Source organism: Bradysia coprophila (assembly GCF_014529535.1).
Source record: "Bradysia coprophila strain Holo2 chromosome X unlocalized genomic scaffold, BU_Bcop_v1 contig_20, whole genome shotgun sequence".
Lineage (NCBI taxonomy): Eukaryota > Metazoa > Arthropoda > Insecta > Diptera > Sciaridae > Bradysia > Bradysia coprophila.
Genome location: NW_023503307.1, coordinates 2,267,903 through 2,276,207, shown reverse-complemented (window position 1 = coordinate 2,276,207; position 8,305 = coordinate 2,267,903).

Genomic DNA, 8,305 nt, shown 5'->3' with positions numbered 1-8,305 from the left:
AAAAAATTAAAATTTTAGCTATATACTAACTATATAGGTCAATATAGCTATATACTAACTATATATAGGTCAATATAGCTATATATAGGTCAATATAGTCATCTACTAACTATATATATAGGTCAATATAGCTATATACTAACTATATATAGGTCAATGTAGCTATATACTAACTATATATAGGTCAATATAGTCATATACTAACCATATATAGGTCAATATTGCTATATAGTAACTATATATAGGTCAATATAGCTATATATAGGTTAATGTAGGTCAATATAGCTACATATAGGTCAATATAGCTATATATAGGTCAATATAGTCATATAATAACTATATATAGGTCAATGTAGCTATATAATAGCTACATATAGGTCAATATAGTCATATACTAACTATATATAGGTAAATATAGCTATATATAGGTAAATATAGTTATATATAGGTCAATATAGCTATATATAGGTAAATATAGTTATATATAGGTCAATATAGCTATATACTAACTATATAGGTCAATATAGCTATATATAGGTAAATATAGTTATATATAGGTCAATATAGCTATATATATATATGTCAATGTAGCTATATATAGGTCAATATAGCTATATATAGGTCAATATAGATATATATAGATCAATATAGCTATATATAGATCAACATAGCTATATATAGATCAACATAGCTATATATAGGTCAATATAGCTATATATAGGTCAATATAGCTATATATAAGTCAATATAGCTATATATATGTCAATATAACTGTATATGCGTACCGTTGCCCAACATACACCAAAAGTGATCTAATTTTTCCCGCTGCCCAACATACACCAAAAGTGACCAAATTTTTCCCGCTGCCCAACATTCACCGAAAGTGACCAAATTTTTCCCGCTGCTCAACATTCACCGAAAGTGACCAAATTTTTCCCGCTGCCCAACATTCACCGAAAGTGACCAAATTTTTCCCGCTGCCCAACATACACCAAAAGTGACCAAATTTTTCCCGCTGCCCAACATACACCAAAAGTGATCAAATTTTTCCCGCTGCCCAACATACACCAAAAGTGACCAAATTTTTCCCGCTGCCCAACATTCACCGAAAGTGACCAAATTTTTCCCGCTGCTCAACATTCACCGAAAGTGACCAAATTTTTCCCGCTGCTCAACATTCACCGAAAGTGACCAAATTTTTCCCGCTGCCCAACATTCACCGAAAGTGACCAAATTTTTCCCGCTGCCCAACATTCACCGAAAGTGACCAAATTTTTCCCGCTGCCCAACATACACCAAAAGTGACCAAATTTTTCCCGCTGCCCAACATACACCGAAATTGACTAAATTTTTCCAGCTGCCCAACCATACCACACAATTTCCAACAAGAAACACATCCCAAAACAACACACATGGCCATCAATTTCATGTGCCAAAATATACAAAACACACACACACATATACAAATTGGCTTTTATATGGCATTTGTATGGAGACTTTGGGGAGCTCCAGCTCCCAAGATATGGGTTTTTTTCAAATTTTGAAAATTCCATTCTTACTTTTGGGCCATTATTAGCCTATAACCAAAATTTCAGGAAAATCTATAAAAACGTTTAGGAGTTCCTGGATCCTGGAACTAACTAACTAACTAACTAACTAACGTAGGCGATTTCAGTTATCTGAAAATTCGAAATTTTGCTTATTTTAGCTCGTTGAACTCGTATTGATGCCCAGATTCCAAATATCTAAGTTTGGGGGTCGTTGGAGTTAAGGGGGAGAAGTAAAAAAGTTGCTGTAAATATGCTCCGCCGTCCTCAAAAAATTTTTGTTAAAACATTTTTGGTAGTGGACTTGCGGGCATGATACCCTTTATTGCCTTAAACAATGTTTACGTAGATGAAAAACCAATTCTTGGACGTAGGTACCGCAACCGATTGACTATGTATCGTACGGCGTATATTATTACCAGTCGAAAACCCATGAAGGGTAAATGTGATGCAAGTCCACGTATGCTATGTTACCTTCCGAGTTAACTGATATCGATAATTGTGACGCAAGAACTTTTCGTAGCGTTCGTGTTTTTGAGAATTCAATGCTCTACACTTCTCCCGAAGAATTTTTTTTCTGTCTTACTGTCTTACTGTCTTTCTGTCTCTTGATATTCAACGAAACGTGTGAAAAAACTCGATTTTTTGGACGTGAGCCGCCGCCAAAACTTCCTGTCCGGGATCTCAGCCGGCCATTCTATTTTTTATTGATCTGGGAACCGAACTCTAGCGAATAACGCGTTGACATGCTGAGCATTTTATAGTTATAGGCAGGGCCTATTTTTGTTAATTTTTTTTGGAAATTTTTACCAAAATTTCCAAAAAATTGCCCAAAAATTTCCAAAAACTGAGATCGTCAAAAATTGAATTTTTTCAAAATTTCGAACAGTTTCGGCAACTCATGAGCTCAGCCTTGTGTTTTAGCCGGCCCTCAATGATGTTGGTTGATTCTTGATACTATCAGCTTTCAAATGAAGTCGAGTATGATTATTTTGATAGATGAGAGCCTCAGTAAGCAAATAAAATCATTTAGAGCCGGCTAAGACACAAGGCTGAGCTCAGGAGTTGCCGAAACTGTTCGAATTTGTGAAAAAATTCAATTCTTGACGATCTGTTTTTGGAAATTTTTGGCAATTTTTTGGAAATTTTGGTAAAAATTTCCAAAAAATTACCAAAAATAGGCCCTGGTTATAGGCAGGCAGAACAGAACTGATCTTAGTAGTCGCCTACTGGCGTCCGAAGAACATACAGCTTTTTATATGGGAATTGAGCTGGCCCAACTGGTAGGTAAAAAAAAAAAAAAAAAAAAAAACTGGTAGGTAACCAGTTCGGCTTTGGTTATAGGTAAACTTTTCGACCTCGTTCAAAAGCAAAAATTTTCAAATCTAAACTCCCAAACATTTCATAATATACCATGAAAATTTTAGCTGTAAATAAAAATTAATTTTGGTTGTAGTCATTTGACCAGCTCTGAGAAAAGTCAGCAGTTTAACGAAATTTTCATAAACTGATAAGTTTATCAGAGTATGTAAAACTGCTACAACCAGATCTATTTGCTGTTGAAATCTAACACACTCGTGGTCGTTATTGCGGTCATATATTTGTAAAAAAGGATTTCATTTCATTTATTTCAATTCGAAGGAGCTACTAAGGATTCTGGTGATATCATCAAAAGTATCATCGTTTCAAGAGCTCACCGTTTCTTCAGAAATTTACCGATAATTGTCGCAGTTTCTTCATCTTTCAACTTTTTATAAAAAGAATATTCCCTTTATAAATTGTTAGGAAACGACGACTTCCTGAAGTTACAGCACGAAAAATAAACAACTTCATTCAGTAAGTCGTCGATACTCAAGTTGTTGAACTTTCAGGGTGAACTTTCAGGTAAACTTAAGTGAAGTGAATGTCACAAACCAAATTAACTATTGGAATAGTAAAGTTGTAAAAAGGCTGAAAAAGAAAAAGAAGAAACTTGTTGATGATCAGCTATCAATAGAATATGTGATTATCCGATTTTCTCAGGGCGGGCTCGCAAGATTCCAGAGCGGGCTCAGCCCGCTTGAGCCCATTAGTAGCTACGGCCCTGGTGGTGCTTTTCTTCCAATTATTTGGAAACAATAGCTCAAATGTAAGTGATGTAGCGTTATAGGTATGGGAGACGTTAAAAAGTATCGATAATTAATCATTTCATTCTGATAAATACTTTTTGTATTTTTAGTTGATGAAAGACACTACATTTAACCAAAATTTATATTTGAAAGAAATCTACGCGCTGAAATTTATTTTATAAATCGAAAATTCATAAATGCACTAACTGCGGCGTGCGGCATCAGTTTGCTGTCTGTTGAAATGTATGGAATTTTTGGAATTTTCATTTTTTTGTTCGTAACATTGGTGGTGTTGTGAGTGGATATCCGCGCAAACTTTTTGAATATGGAATTTCAAATTGATTTATAAGAAAATCGAAGTAAGATTTACCTATGTCGTAGAAGCGTTTTCGTCTTATAAGGACCTTATTCATCGAAATAAAATACAATGCCTCGAACCAGAATGATTAATTCGATAATTATGACAATAAGTGATAGCGAATTTTGTTGTGATGAAATGGAAAACTTTCTTTACGGTCATTTTACGATCAGTAGATTTTGATTTATGTACCAACGGGTTGCCGCACCCCAGACCACCGCTTCTTCTCCTTGCCTGCGGTGCCGATATAACTTTTATTGATCTCGTGCAACCCAAACATACGATGGCTACCTGAACCTGTCTTTTTGATTGCGAACAACAACTCCTTTCACAAAAACTTGCGATATAATCGACGAATTCTCATATTTCGATATTCAGTGTCCCCTGCTTTCTTTTTGATTGCCTGTGGCGCTTAACAACAGCTCCTTCCACAAAACTTGGGACATGCTGCATGAGTCTACAATTTTATTTTGAATCGACAAAGGAGATTGTTCTGAGTAAATAATTACTTTACGGCCGTTGATAATCGCCCGCGCGGGCGAATAACATCTTATGGACTATTCGCCCGCGCGGGCGAATAGCATTTTATAGACTATTCGCCCGCGCGGGTGAATAGCATTTTATAGACTAATCGCCCGCGCGTGCGAATAGCATTTTATAGATTAATCGCCCGCGCGGGCGAATAGCATATTATAGACTATTCGCCCGCAAATGACAGTTATTGCGCGATGAACATATAATATACAGTTAGTGAAGATGCTAATTAAGTGTGAAAATAGCGTAGAAATATACAGATCAGATGAAAGAGTTACAAATGAAATGTGAACGAATCAAGAAAAAAGTGGTGTTTGAAAAACTTTTGATTCTAAACTCCAAGGTTAGCATAGTATTGTCAAATTTTGTGGCTCTTTTAAAAGTCAAAAACTTTAGTCTTTCTTTTCGGCCAATGGTTCCGCCTGTTACATTACTTCACACTTTCAGTTTATTGTATTACAATTTCTAAAAGACATCCATCTATTCGTAAGTTACTTAATGTAAAAGGGAGTAATTTTGTAAACCACGGCATAAGCAACATGTGTCATATTATGTAAAGGGGAGCATAAGCTCCTTCTGTCACATTATGTAAAAGGAAGCATAAGCTCCTTGCGCCTAGGGAATGCAATCCCGTACCGATTTTTGAATCCCGGGATTCGGGATTGAGAAACTCAGTACCGGTACCAGTACCGGGATTTCCGGTACTGAAAAGATATGGATTAATTATCAGTAAAAGAAATTATTTTCATTTTATTCTCATTTTTTTAAGTTGTTTAATGGTACAGTTAAGTGTGTTTACTTACAGTGAAACACGTATCGAATTTATTTTGTTCTAAATATCAAATTTGACACTACGACAAAAGAAATTCGATACTTACGTCGCTGTGTGAAGGCCGGGTAACTTTAACTTATGTTTGCAACAGCGTAGATGTCACATTGTAAATTCAATTTTCTCTTTGGAAAAATGCTCACAATGCACTTAACGTATCATCGTTCAATCTTGAAAGTATAAGTTGTGGGACTTGTTGTCGTCACAATCGCAAATTTTTGTGCTTTGTGATTTAAAAATTAATTGATTTGTTAGGTAATGTAAATTTTCAAGCACGCTGCCTTTGAAAATATAAATCGTGTGAAGTGACAGAAGACCGACTTTCCGACAGCGTCAATTAGTGGCAGTTTTGTGAAATATCGCCTAAATCCACAATATATTTTACTACGCAAGTAACGGCAAGCCGGAAATGCACGTTCAGATTCAACGCTAGTTGGTTTGATGAGCAGCAGACACTCACCAGAAAGATTTTAAACACTTCAAGCATGGATGATACTCTAAATAGAGTACTGAAACTGGACAGTGTATTATACAAACGTAGAACACTATAAAAATATTTCCATGTAAAATAGAGTACTTTCTGCAGCCGACCACTATGATCACGCATGCGTGAAGTGCGTTGCTAGCCATCGTAGTTTTAAAAACGTCTTTTTCTGTGTTTGCAAATAATACGACATAAGAGAAAAACGTTAATTAATCCTATGTTTCAATGTTTATCTTATATTGCCATAGTAGTTTGAATCATACAAGTTGATCGATTTCAAAATTTTATAAAAAAAACACTGACAAAAAAATTCGAACTCACCTGTTGCAGGTAACTTTGTCTCCAGATAATATACAATAGCTGCCACAACTGTAGCGCCCCATGCAAAAAATACAGCTGCGGCAGATAATGTAGATTACCTGTAGACAAAGTTACCTCCAACAGGTGAGTTTTTCGAAACTTTTTTGTCAGTGAAAACTGGATTTTAAATTTCGGTACTAATCTCGGGATTTTTTGATCAATACCGGGATTCGGGACTGGGATTTTCCGGTACTGGTACCGGGATTGGTACCGGGATTGCATTCCCTATTGCGCCACATTATGTAAAAGGGAGCATAGTCTCCTTGCGTCACATTATGTAAAATGGAGCATAGTCTCCTTGCGTCACATTATGTAAAAGGAGGCATAAGCTCCTTGCGTCGCATTTTGTAAAAGGAGCATAACACGTAGAGAAATCTTGTGTTTATCACAAAGGTAATTTAGGGATAACAGAGAAAGTCTTTTGTGAAAAACGATTTACCTTTGTACGAAACGACCGATGTACGAAGCGAAAGAAAATATAATTATTTTTTCGGCACTTCTTCCTACATTTTTTTTTCTTCAATTTATCGGACTGTGTTGTATGCAGTGGAATATTTGGTTTATTTCAAAGATTTTTTTTTTTTCATTTAAAAATGTTTTACCTTGTAATGGTTTTGAGCCCCCGACCTCATGATCTTCAGTCCACGATCTTACTAATATTGCTGTTTAGTCATACAAATAGTGACAGCTTATTTCGAACAATTGGTACAGAAGTATTTCTTTTGTTACAAACGTTAATCTTTTGTGACAATCGTCAAACTGAAACTAATTGTTTTCGTAAAGATTGACTAGGATGCGGCCTTTAGTTCAGAATAAAAAGCAGGTAGCTTTTCGATATTCGATCCGAAATTTTCGAAACTTGGAAATTCAACTCATCTCGAAAGTTACAGCGATCTACACCTAAAATAACCGTTGTGTTATTGATTTCATCGTTTCTCTTACTTCCCTCATTTCTTTGAGGTAAACGAGAATCGTTTTACACAAAAGAAAAACGTTTCTCACAAAACAAAAACGTTTTTCACAAAAGTAATCGGTTTCGGCTTTTTTCTCCGTGAAGCTCCATGTGTCACATTTTGTAAAAGAGATCGTAAGCACTTTGCATCATATTTTGTAAAAGGAAGAAAACAAAGAAGTTGTTTTTTTTACTACGAAAACAACTGTCACCGATAATTTTCTCTAGGCTTTTTTTTGCGAATTCGATTCCACGTGTCTAAGCTAAGAAAGCCTTAAAGCATGCGTTAGTAAAATACCTATTTTAAAATAAAAAAAGGAATTTGCGGGCGATTAGTCTATAAAATGCTATTCGCCCGCGCGGGCGATTAGTCTATAAAATGCTATTCGCCCGCGCGGGCGATTAGTCTATAATATGCTATTCGCCCGCGCGGGCGATTAGTCTATAATATGCTATTCGCCTGCGCGGGCGATTAGTCTATAATATGCTATTCGCCCGCGCGGGCGATTAGTCTATAATATGCTATTCGCCCGCGCGGGCGAATAGTCACTTCGTTACTTTACGACGTATCAAAGAAATCTTTGGTTCTTTTTATAGTTTGATTTCAAAGTAGACAGACATTGATGACGTCACACTCACTCACACATAACACTGAAATCAGCCAAGTGTGACGTCGTACTCTTCTTGAAGTGCATATTTTGAAATTGATTATACAAAGAATTAAAATATTTTAAAAATATGATTCCTTGGTAAGAAATGTTTCATTTCCAAAGCATTTTCATTACCCTGAAGTTTCGACCAAAAATTGGTTGCTAAAATTTAGTCGGGCTAACCTAATGTAACCTTGGCTAACATGATTTTGGTCGACCAAAAACATGTTTTTGGTTGGTTCTGATAGTGAAATGGAGATTCTGTGAGGTAAAATGTTGGAAGGTTAAGCACACAAAGGGAATGTAACTTCGAACAAAAGTTGGGCGAAAAAAAATTGGGACGGACATTGGCGAAGAAGATCATGTCCGGAGCGATAGCGGAGGACTTGACGCAGTCTAACTTCCAAAAAAAGAACGAAGAAAATAAGCATGTGGACAGAGGTTAATACGCTATTTTATCCGCGCCCTCGGCTTAGGATCACA